Raw genomic sequence first — 12,471 nt, forward strand, 5'->3', positions numbered from 1 at the left:
ACACAAAGGTAGCTCAAATCCATCAGTCTGGTTTGACTACTTTGAGAAAAAGGCACAAGGAGGTCTCAATAGCATGCCATAGAATGAAGCATTCTGCTCCACTGCCATCAAGGATCTGGGGCATCAGCATGACAGCCTGGTTAACATGCATTCACCAAGGTGTGGTCAGGGCAACATTTGGCCACCGTTTTCCTGGTAAAGATAGCAATGCAGGTTGTAATTTTCCAGCTAGACAGGGATAAAAGAACCCTCCCTGAGTCCCAGAGTGCATGAAAGAGGCTAGCAGATCAGATCACCACAATCTTCTGTCACAGCGGCACTGTTAAGAGGAAGTCAACCATAGATCTTCTCTAATCCAGCTCTCCCTACTTATAGATAAAGAAACTGAGGTCTAGAACAGACTTCTCCTCCCACATCACGAAATTATTTTAAACTAGAACCAGAGTGCTAACTCCCCTCTTTCCCCACGTTTCCTGATGACCAGTCTGAGTCTGCACATCCAATCTGTCTATGGATGAAAGCAGCATTTCCCAAACTTCAGACATTCACCTACCAGCTTCATGATTTTGCTACACTATATATTATCTTTACTATTATTTATTTTATATATTCTTTGAATATGTTCCTTTTTCATACATTAATTTATCTTCATTCTTAGCAACGATATCCACTCAGTCATGAATGAAATGTGCATTTTCCCTAACACATCGAAATAAATATGTATCTACTGGAATTACAACATTTGTCTCTGAACTATTCCTCAGAAGAGTAAAGCATCTTTTGCTGCATCTGGAGAGATCTCCCACATGTGTTCCAAGGAATTTTAATCTGTATCAGGTTCCTAGGTGTGGGTGAGGAAAGAGTGCATGATCAAATAAACTTAAGGGATGCTAACTAAAATGAAGTTAAAGAGCTTTGAGTTTTATTAATGGTTAGACACCTCAGAGCTTTTCATAAAATATAGAATGAAACTTTCCAAGGAGGGAATATGGTGCTATATTTCCAAAATTTATCTGACCATGAAATCTTTTTTCCTAGGTAGAATCAGTATTGAAAACATATTCTAAGCTGTATTAATTTTCAAAAGGCAACAGTATTTTTGAGCTCATGTTATAAAAAATAGACATTGCACATAATAATTTACCCTGTATCCCTATTGGAACATTTAGAACATTTTTATGGTCAGAAAAGAGTGGGTAGAAAATCTTATTTCCTCTTGTCATTTTTAAAAGTTTAGTCTCTTGGGTAAAGCTAACTTACCTTGCTGATAATGAAACCATGCAATAACATTGGGCATTCTAAAAATATGTTTATCACTTCTAATAAGTCATCCAAATCTCCTACATTATTGATTGTAGTCGATGACACACAGGCTTTTTATGAAGGTTTGTTTCAGTTGCATTGGGGACTTCTAGGTGGAACTGTAACAGTGACAGGTCCATAACATCACATAAGTCTGTGGGTGTGACCATGAGAAAATGTGTACCTGATTTACCACACAGGCATTTTCTTTCTCTCTCTGTCTCCTGGCCCTTCCTTCCTTTCCTCCTTCCTTTTTCTCTTCCCTACTCTCCTCCCTTTCAAATGCTTTGATAAAAAACTAAAAAGAATTTTTCATCTTTAGGCATTTTTAAGTATTTTTGTTATCATTGGGGAAAACATCCCATAGTTACTAAACTAATGTTATAAAGCCAAAGTTTACAAATATTTCTTTTCCTGCATTTTCAAATAAAATTAAAACTAAGATTCAAAGCAGAGAAAATGCTGTAATGCCCCTTCTTCAGTATTCCTGTCAATGAAATTAAACATTAGTAAGGAAGAATGCTGATGTGTTATGATAAGATATTCCTTCATCCAACCATGCACCAAGTCACACACTATCTTGAGTATATTATTCTTAAATACTTTTTTTCCCCCCAACAACCAAAGTCTCAATATATTCTTCCTCCACACCCCTTGGAGGTAATCAAGTTATCCAGTGAATCTTTATTCTATAGAATGTTTTCTATGCACTCATTCGAAAATATGTATTAGCTAGAAAATTGTGTGCTGAGATTCCTCACTGAATGCTGGAGGCCAGGAAAACATTCAGAAAAATGACTCAGCTCTTGTGAGTGTCCACATTAAATACTAATGCATTGTAACAGAATTGGCCTGAATAAAGTCAATTCTCTGAAATATTTAAGGCAGATACAAACAGACTAAAAATTGAGTTTCCTCCTCTCTCTGGTTCTAGAGTCAGTTCTGCACTGCACTCATAATAGAGAAACAGTGTTTCACTTTTTCAGTAAAGGAGATTAAAAAAAGAGTTCTAAGTGTATAAATACAATTTAAAATGTCTCCTATTTTATATGTCAGAATTATTAAAATACACAAGCACCAAGAACAAAAGATAAAGCAGAGATAATAAATAAATATTTGATCCTTTAGGGAAATATTCCCTGAAGGGCTCTGTTATTATAGCCATAGGTTTCAAATAACTCAATTGTCCAAATACTCATTTTTGCATATGTTTAAACATCATAAAGTTCACTAAAGTTAAGTTTTAATGATTGCAATTAATCTTTTTTTCTTCAATTATTTGCCCCCTACTTGGCTTCCAAAATTCCATTTAAGATACTAGAAGATTTAAATGGGTCGTAAATGGTTCATAAGAGTTGAAAACTTAAATGTCATGTTTGGACCCAAATACAATCTGTTCCTACCTCTTTAATTTGTGTCCTGCTGCTCCCTGAATAGGGCTTCCCTGATAGCTCAGTTGGTAAAGAATCTGCCTGTAATGCAGGAGGCCCTGGTTCAATTCCTGGGTCAGGAAGATCCTCTGGAGAAGGGATAGGCTACCAACTCCAGCATTCTTGGGCTTCCCTTGTGGCTCAGCTGGTGAAGAATCCACCTGCAATGTGGGGGAACTGGGTTCAGTCCCTGGGTTGGGAAGACCCCCTGGAGAAGGGAAAGGCTACCCATTCCAGTATTTGGACCTGGAGAATTCCACGGATTCTCCTTGAATTACAAATGCTGGTGTTTTGCAGAAAGGTATGTATGATACTGTTAGATACATTCTGGACATTCTTGAAGTACTTTTTTAAAGTAGGTGAATATGCTTTAAAAGCAGGACGCTCTGTCCTAGGTGAGACTTTTTTTCTAGTCACATATTTAATGATCATGATTTCTTATCTACTGTACCCCTTTCCTACTCTCTTGGCAAAAATTTTACCCTCCAAAGCAAAAAAATCCTGAAGAAGGATCTTCAGAGCCCTTCCATAATCACCTAGGCAAGGAGGACCTTACCAACATACCTTTCAAGTTTACAAAACCTCCTTGTATTAAGATCTCTTTGAATCAATTCTATACACAGCATATGCTAAATCAAGCACAGCAAATAACTTCTATCTCTTGCATCGGCACTAGTAGGTGGTGGTGAGCCCTTGAAGGAAGAATGAGCTGTGGATTAGCAACGTCTGTGATGAGAACTGAGAGACAAAAACAGTAGCTATGTATCTCCCACTCCCCCCATTTTTATCTCAGTTTATGCTAATCGTTCTTGTATATGCCCACTCCTACCCCATCTTCCAGAAAAGAGAGGCACCAAATGACTGTGGATTTTTTACCTGACTTCACATCCTGATAGAGGTGCAGAAGCAATAATGCTACCTCCTCCATAGGTTTACTATAGGCTTATCTAAAATAAACACAAAGGGTTTAGCCTAATCCCTGGCACATGGTTTATACTCATTGGATGCTTTTTTCATGTTATTGACTTCACTCTCGACTTTATCTGTGCATAGGATCAACTTAAGCAGGAAATTTGATTTTGGTTGTGTGCTTGTGAACAGAATAAGACAAATAAGGAAGTATATGATCATTTATGTGTCATAGAAGCTATTATATATACCCTTGGTGGTTGCAGAAATGGAAAACTACTCTGCATAAAATAGAAAATTAAAATAAGTGGCAATAAGTTCCAATCAGAAATACTGTGAAGAATTTTCTACTTTCTGCTTTTTGTATCTGCTTCCTGAGCACCCAAGTTTGGGTGGTAAGTGGCTAATCTAAATTTACTATTATTGTTCATAGAAGTTTTACCTTTGTCCTTTTGAAGTGTGGTGACCTCTTCTTTCGTGTTTTAAGGGGTGGAGGGAAGTGTTAAGGAGTGCTGTGCTTAGTCACTCAGTCATGTCCAACTCATGTCAGACTGTAGCCCGCCAGGCTCCTCAGTCCATGGGAATTCTCCAGGCAAGAATACTGGAGTGGGTTGCCATTTCCTTCTCCAGGGGATTTTCCCAACCCAGGGATCAAACCCAGGTCTCCCACATTACAGGCAGATTCTTTACAGTCTGAGCCACCAGGGAAGCCCAAGAACACTGGAGTGGGTAGCTTATGCCTTCTCGAGGGGAATCTTTCCGACTCAGGAATATCCTGCATTGCAGGTAGATTTTTTTACCAACTCAGCTACCAGGGAAGCCTGGTTTGCAGAACAGAGAGAGGTATAAAAAGGAATCTCCTGGGCTTCCCTTGAGGCTGAGTGGTAAAGAATTCGTCTACCAGTGTAGGAGACATGGGTTCCACCCCACATGCCACAGAGCAACTAAGCCCAGCATCACAACTACCGAGCCTGTGCTCTGGAGCCCAGAAGCCACAACTACTGAAGCCTGCATGCCCTTGAGCCTGTGCTCTGCAACAAGAGAAGCCACCACAATGAGAAGGCCTCTCACAGCAACTAGAGAGTAGCCTCCACTCTCTGCAACTAGAGAAAAGCCCACGTGGCAATGAAGACCCACCATAGCCAAAAGTAAATAAATTAAAAAAAAAAAAATTTAAAGGACGCTCCCAAGAGAGTCTTAATTTGAATTATAGGAAAGCTTTTATCATTATTATGGATGTCAATGAGAAAAGAGAAGTCAACATCTGCCCAAGTTTAAAATGCCACAATTAACAAGTTAGTACAGGGATTATAAGATCGATACCGGCTTTGCGAAAGAAATGATTTCCTCAAACTCCTGAAAAACGAACAAACAAACAAAAACCCAACAAAAGTGTGCCACTAACCTCTACAGAGCAATGTAGGGATCACCTGGACAGAACTGACCACTTTCTAATAAATAGAGCTTTTAAAAGCAACAGAGATCGCAACAGAGATCTCAGGTGTCTTTCTCTAAAAGTGAATGCTTGTGCAGATCTGTCAAACAGCACATCCAATTCTCCAATCCTCCTGCATAAATTGAATCTCAGAAAAATACAGGAAAAAAGTCAAATGCAAAAGCACATTCTGTCAAAATCCAAAGAGAATAAACTAACCTTTTAAAAACAGGAAAGGGAAGTCTTCAAAAAAAAAAAATAGAGGGTACTGAATGGTTTAAAAATGTATTTTTAAATCTTTCCTAAGACCAGTCCTTGGCAAGGGCTAGAAGATTCGATATGGTGTTCAAAGCTGACTGGTCTGTCATTTGGGCCAAAAAGAGAGAACTTTGGACTTCCTTTAACAGTCTAAGACTTATGGACACTTCATAAAATGGGCATTTCTAGTGCCACACCTTCAAGCCCAGGTGACTGTGTGGTGTGTAAGAACCCAAAGGAGTCTGTAAACAGGATCCCCAAAATTATACAAATCCAGGCAAAACCTCATCTGGAGGATGGCCTCTTCCTCAAGAGGGAAATATATTTTATTTCTATATTTGGTAGTATTTTTGTTAATGTTCGATTTGGAAAACAAAATTTTAAATGAGATGCAAGTCAGGAAAAGGAAAACAAAACTAAATAATACTTTTTCTTTTATGGTTTGTTTGGCTATTAACAAGTGTTTTGGGACTTCCCAGGTGGTCCAGTGGTTAAGATTCCATGCTTCCACTGCAGGCAGCTCAGCTTTCAGTCCTGGTCAGGAAACTAAAATCCTGCACACCTTACGATGCATCCAAAAAAAAGTTTTAATACATAGGTAGAATCCTAAAGTAAGAACTGACTGCTATCAAAGCTTAAATTGAACATACATAGTTTACAATGAATTACCCTTTAGTCAGTTTAGACTGTCAGCAGATCTTTTAAAGTCCCTTCAGCACTAATGGAATAGGATCAGAGATGAAGTCAAATCATTAACACAGCAAGACAGTTTTGAGAAGTGTATGTTGTTTTTCCAGTCACGAAAAATTCACAAAATTTTACTTCTCAACAATTGACACTTTTATACTAATTCACAATTTGAGAGGAAAAGAATTTGTATTCAATCCACAGTCCTCACATTCAATATCGTCAAAATGTACTTGCTTCTTCAACTGTCCATCAATAGATGAATAGATAAAAAAAAGGTGTGATATATATATTCAACATAGTTTTGGAAGTCCTAGCCACAGCAATCAGAGAAGAAAAAGAAAAGGAATCCAGATTGGCAAAAGAGAAGTAAAACTCTCACTGTTTGCAGACAACATGATACTATACATAGAAAACTCTAAAGATACTCTCAGAAAATTACTAGAGTTAATCAGTGAATTTAGTAAAGTCACAGAATATAAAGTCAATACACAGAAATCTTTTGCATTTCTTTACACTAACAATGAGAAATCAGAAAGAGAAGTTAAGGAGTTAATCTCATTCACAATTGCAACAAAAAGAATAAAACACCTAGAAATAAAACTACCTACAGAGACAAAAGAGTTGTATACATAAAACTATAAGACACTGATGATATAAATCAAGGATGATATAAACAGATGGAGAGATATATCATGTTCCTGGGTTGGAAGAATCAATTTTGTGAAAATGACTATAGTACCCAAAGCAATCTACTAATTCAATGCAATCTCTATCAAATTACCAATGGCATTTTCCCTAGAACAAAAACTTTTCCAACTTGTATGGAAACACAAAAGACCCCAAATGGCCAAAGCAATCTTGAGAAAGAAGAATGGAGCTGGAGGAATAAATGTTTCTGACTTCAGACTATACTACAAAGCTATAGTCATCAAGACAGTATGGTAGTGACACAAAAACAGAATATAGACCAGTGGAACAAGATAGAAAGCCCAGAGATAAACCCAAGCACCTATGGGCACCTAATCTTTGACAAAGGAGGCAAGAATATACAGTGGAGAAAAGACAGTCTTTTCAATAAGTGATGCTGGGAAACTAGATGGCTATGTGTAAAAGAATGAAATTAGAACACTTCCTAACACCATACATAAAGATATATTCAAAATGGATTAAAGACCTAAATATAGGCCCAGAAACCATAAAACTCTTAGAAGAACATGTAGGAAGAACACTCTGACAAAAATGACAGCAAGATCCTCTATGACCCATCTCCTAGAGTAATGAAAATAAGAAAGAAAAAAAAAAAAGAAAGAAATGGGATCTATCTAACTTAAAAGCTTTCACACAGCAAAAGAAGCCATAAACAAGATGAAAAGACAACCCTCAAAATGGAAGGAAATAATAGCAAATGAAGCAACTGATAAAGGATTCATCTTCAAAATACACAAGCAGCTCATGCAGCTCAATACCAAAAAATCAAACAACCCAATCAAAAAGTGAGCAGAAGACCTAAACAGACATTTCTCCACCTCCATACAGATGGCTAATAAACACATGAAAAAATACTCAACATTGCTTATTATTAGAGAAATGCAAATCAAAACTACAATAAGGTATCACCTTACATCATTCAGAATGGCCATCATCAAAAAATCTACAAACGATAAATGCTGGAGAGGATGTGGAGAAGTAGGAACCCTCTTGCACTGTTGGTGAAAATGTAAATTAGTAACAGCCACTATGGAGAACAATACGGAGATTCCTAAAAAATTAGGAATAAAACTACCATATTACCCAGCAATCCCACTACTAGGCATATACCCTAAGGAAATCATAATTGAAAAAGACACATGTACCCCAATATTCATTGCAGTACTATTTAAAATAGCCAGGACATGGAAGCAACCTGGATGTCCATCAACAGATGAATGGATAAAGGAGCTGTGGTACATATATACAATGGATTATTACTCAGCTACAAAAAAGAATGCATTTGAGTCAGTTCTAGCGAGTTGGATGAACCTAGAGCCTGTTATATAGAGTGAAGTAAGTCACAAAGAGAAAAACAAATATCATATATTAATGCATATATATGGAAAGTAGAAAAATGGTACTGATACTGATGAACCTATTTGCAGAGCAGGAATAGAGACACAGACATAGAGAACAGACTTGTGGTCATAGCACGGGGAAGGAAAAATTGGGATGAATTGAGAGAGTAGCGTTGAAGCATATATCTTACCACACGGCCAGTGGGAATTTGCTCTATGATGCAGACAGCTCAACCCAGTGCTATCTGACAACCTGGAGGGGTGGGGTGGGGTGGGAGATGGGAAGGAGGTTCAAGAGGGAGGGAACATACATATACCAATTCATGTTGATGTATGGCAGAAACTGGTACAACATTGTAAAGTCTCAATTAAAAATAAATAAATTAAGACATGCTAAAAAAAAAAAGAAAACAAATAAGCCACGGGCTATAATATACAGTAAAAGAAATATGGTCAATAATATTGTAATAACTCTGATGGAGACAGATGGTTACTAGATCTGTCGTCATTTTATAATGTACGCAAGTGTCAAATCATTGTTGTACACCTGATACTAACATAAAATTGTACGTCACTACATTTCAATTTAAAAAGATGTACTTGCTTTTCTTCTTACTGCAGAAACACCTTAGGCAAATTATATAGTTCTTTTAATATATAATCTATTATTTTACAGGAAAATACAAAACAATTTAGCATCAGAAAGTCATATTTTTAAAACTGCTATTTATACAATCAAATCTCATTTCTTGTTAAATTAAGTACTACAGCTGTTTTTTAAGTTTTCCTATAAAACAAACAGCCTTATCCATTGACTTTGACTTTCATACCTTTAGACCTTCCTAAATTACAGCAAAGTTTTAGCTATACTTTCAGTTTCCTTTGTGACCAATACTTATTAACATGAAATGCAGGGAGCTGCCCAGGCCTGATACTAACTTTGACTTGAATTTTAATAGTCGGAGAAGTTGGTATTATCATCAGCAAGCAATCCCGCTTCATTTCTCCTCTACCTCACCCTCCACAATGAAAAGCTTTGAACTTCTGTTGCAGGAGTTCACAGTCAAGTGGCAGATTTTCTCAGGTCATGGGTTCCTCTTTTCAAATTTCAATGATTTCCTTTACTTCAATGCACCTCAGTAGGGTTTATTCAGCTCCTAGTTTCCTCAGTCCTAAAGTAAATTAAGCCTGAATATTCACTGGAAGGACTGATGCTGGAGCTCCAATACTTTGGCCACCTGATGCAAAGAGCCAGCTCGTTGGAAAAGACGCTGATGCTGTGAAAGATTCAGGGCAGGAGGAGAAAGGGGCAACAGAAGATGAGCTGGTTGGATGGCATAATCGACACAATGGACATGATTTTGAGCAAACTCTGGGACTTAGTGAAGGACAGTGAAGCCTGGTGTGTTATAGTGCACGGGGTCGCAAAGAGTCAGACATGATTTAGCAACTGAACAACAACAGTTTCCTCAAGATCCATTTTCTGAATTCTCAGAAACCTTCTCTGCTCTAGCCATTGGCCTATAGAATGTGCAGTTATCTTTTCTGAAGCATCAAACAGAGTGCTTGAGAAGCTCTGAGCCAGAATATGCTTAAAGCTTCCCGTACTGCAAGTGGAGGATAACCAGTTGTTAAATAAAGAGCCATCTTGAAGAGATACAAACAATCTGCTTAGAAGATACCACCTCTTCAGAATGGCCATTCTTGCTCTCAAATCTAAATGAAGCATTGATGCCAGGTTGTAAATATCTAAGTGTATGTGCTTATTTGAATGTTTCCCTTTCTGGACAGTAAGCTTTTTCCCATTACACAAAGTTACATAAGGGCAGGAACTGTTTGTTTTGTTCAGAGGATGCACTCAGAGGTTATCCTAGTCTTTTACACAAGTACTTGTTGAATGAATGAATGAATGAATGAATGGCAGGCTGAAAGGAGGAAGAAATGTTTGTGACTGGGCAATTCAAGTACAATGAGTACACCAGGTTAAGCACCTCACTCACAGAAAAATGAAAGCATCATGTTTGTCCATATCGTGGGTCAACTGAGAGATCTATGTCTGAGGATGCATGCAGGGATGTGTTTATTAGTAGGTTGGGGGCAGCGACTTGTGTGTATGTCTCTTTAGGTTGGATGTGTATGCACATAAATATTGGGACTTCATAGCTATAGACAGTACCTGGAAGAACAGGCTGAGCCCTGTCCAAGAACAGCTTCTTTCCCCATCATATCTTTGCTCACAAAGATGCTTGGTTTTTTTTTTTTTTCTATCCATTTTTGACTGAAAATGCCCCCCTCCCAGTCTTCATCCCCTCTGCAAGTTCCCCACATTGGCTCCCTGTTTCCAGGGAGAATTGCATTCACTTCTTCCAAGTAAAAGTGCTTTGGTTCTTCTTATAAATATTTCAAAATAAAAAAAAAAGAAAAGGAAGCTTATTTTGGAAGAAAACCAGGTAAATTCTGTGTCTGGGTAAAATTTACTAATATCAGCTCAATTACAGCTAGACTGTGATTACAGTCAATATTAGGTATACTCTTGAGAAATTATCTAATAAGGTTAACATAAGTAGGCAATAGGAATCATTTCTTTGAAAGTAATTCTTTCATTCTCATGAAGGAAAGGAGATGGGATTGACTAAATTATCTTATTTGTTATTGTTATTGTTTAGTCGCTAAGTCATGTCCAACTCTTTTGTGACCCCGTGGACTATAGCGCTGCCAGGCTCCTCTGTCCATGGGATTTCCCAGGCAATAATACTGGAGTAGGTTGCCATTTCCTCCTCCAGGGGATCTTCCTGACCCAGGGATCGAACTTGCAACTCCTTCATTGATTGACAGGTGGTTTCTTTACCACTGAGCCACCAGGGAAGCCCAAAATTATCTGATAAATACCTTAATTCTCTTTCTGTGATTATATATACAACCAGTCTTTGGATATTTTGGGCAAGGCCCAGGCAAAACTAAGTTCTATCAAAGTAATATATACTCAACTTATTTTGATGCCCTCTAAAACATCAGGGAGGGTAAACGCTTTATGCATAAATTTGGGGAACATAACTGTATGTAGAAATAATAACTATTTTTAATATGTGCCAGACATTTTCTTCGTGTGGATTACTATATTAGTTAAACTTCAAAAGAATCAACTTAGTAAAAACTCCTTTTCAGTAAGGTTTAGGCAACTTAACTTACTATGACCTTAAATCCAGACTTTCTTTATCCCAAAGCCAATGATACTGAGGAAGAAAAAAAGAAGACTAAGAGTCATGTGGCTGTAGTTCCTGGACTAAGAAATATAGAGGTTAGAAGATAGAGGTTTGGGGATTGGACAGACCTAGATTTAAATCTTTGTTCTGCCATTTACCAATACCGTGATCTGTAATTTACTCAACCTCTCTGTGCTAGGTGCGGTGATTATTTGCAAGCAACAGAAACTGAGCATGATCAATTTAAGTAGGAAAATAATTTATTGGAAAGACAGTCAACACACAAGGAATCAACAGGAAGACAGGCAGAGCAAACTCAGCCAAGGTCACACCCAATCAAGATGGTCAGAAAGCCTCAACCAGCAGCCAGTGGGACCCTTCACATTGCCATACCCAAATGTTGTGTAGTCTTTTAAAAAATGACAATGTCTTCCTCCACATTCCTCAACCAAATATCAGTTAGCTCATCTGTAAACTGGGCCTATGGCTATGTAGTACCTTCTTCATAGGTTTCTTGTGTAGTTAGACGACATATGCTTAAATCATTCAGCACACTGTCTCACACAAGCTAAGCACTGGATAAATTTCAGCTGGCCTGACTAATTTTTGTGCCTTTGAGCAAGTCACATAGCTTTTCTATGCCCACAGTCTCATTACTGAAGATCGATGATTCCAATCATACTGTTTTTTCAGCACAGGGTAACTGCCCAAACAAGCAGTCCCTCAAGTCTCAGTGGATTCTTTCACTTCATTTTGTTGTCCAGTGAAGGTTACTGGGATTAGAATGAGGTCCTCACTCCATGCAGGTATACAGGGACCCAGTCACCTTCTACATAGTGGTTCTGCCATACACCAGGGCCTTTTATCCTGTTGGCAGAAAAGGGAAGATAGAGGGCACAGAGGATCAGGGTCCTTTAGGGACCGGGCCTGAAAGTTATACACATCACTTCCTCCTATTTCCACCGGCCAGAATACAGCCACATGAGCCTCAGATAGCCACAAGAAGTCTGGGAAATGCCATCCAGCCATATGTTCAGGAAAAAATGGAAAAAGGATTTGGTAAAGCATGGGTCTCCATCACATCTACCTAACATCTTCAGGGGGTTACTGAGAAGAGCACATGTGAATGCAATTGTGAAAGTTCCGTGGAAAGCAGGCAACAAGCTACAGAAAATGAGGGTGTTGATGACTAAACC

General features: G+C 38.1%; 1 non-coding gene across 1 annotated transcript; it reads left to right on the forward strand.

Annotated features, from left to right (window-relative positions):
• The first annotated feature begins 2,743 nt into the window (after positions 1–2,743).
• TRNAY-GUA (transfer RNA tyrosine (anticodon GUA)) lies at positions 2,744–2,816 on the forward strand. Its single transcript has one exon. It is a non-coding gene; the product is annotated as a tRNA-Tyr (tRNA).
• The last annotated feature ends 9,655 nt before the right edge of the window (positions 2,817–12,471 follow it).

This window comes from Giraffa tippelskirchi, chromosome 8 (genome assembly GCF_054371585.1).
Source record: "Giraffa tippelskirchi isolate mGirTip1 chromosome 8, T2T-mGirTip1v1.2.pri, whole genome shotgun sequence".
NCBI lineage: Eukaryota > Metazoa > Chordata > Mammalia > Artiodactyla > Giraffidae > Giraffa > Giraffa tippelskirchi.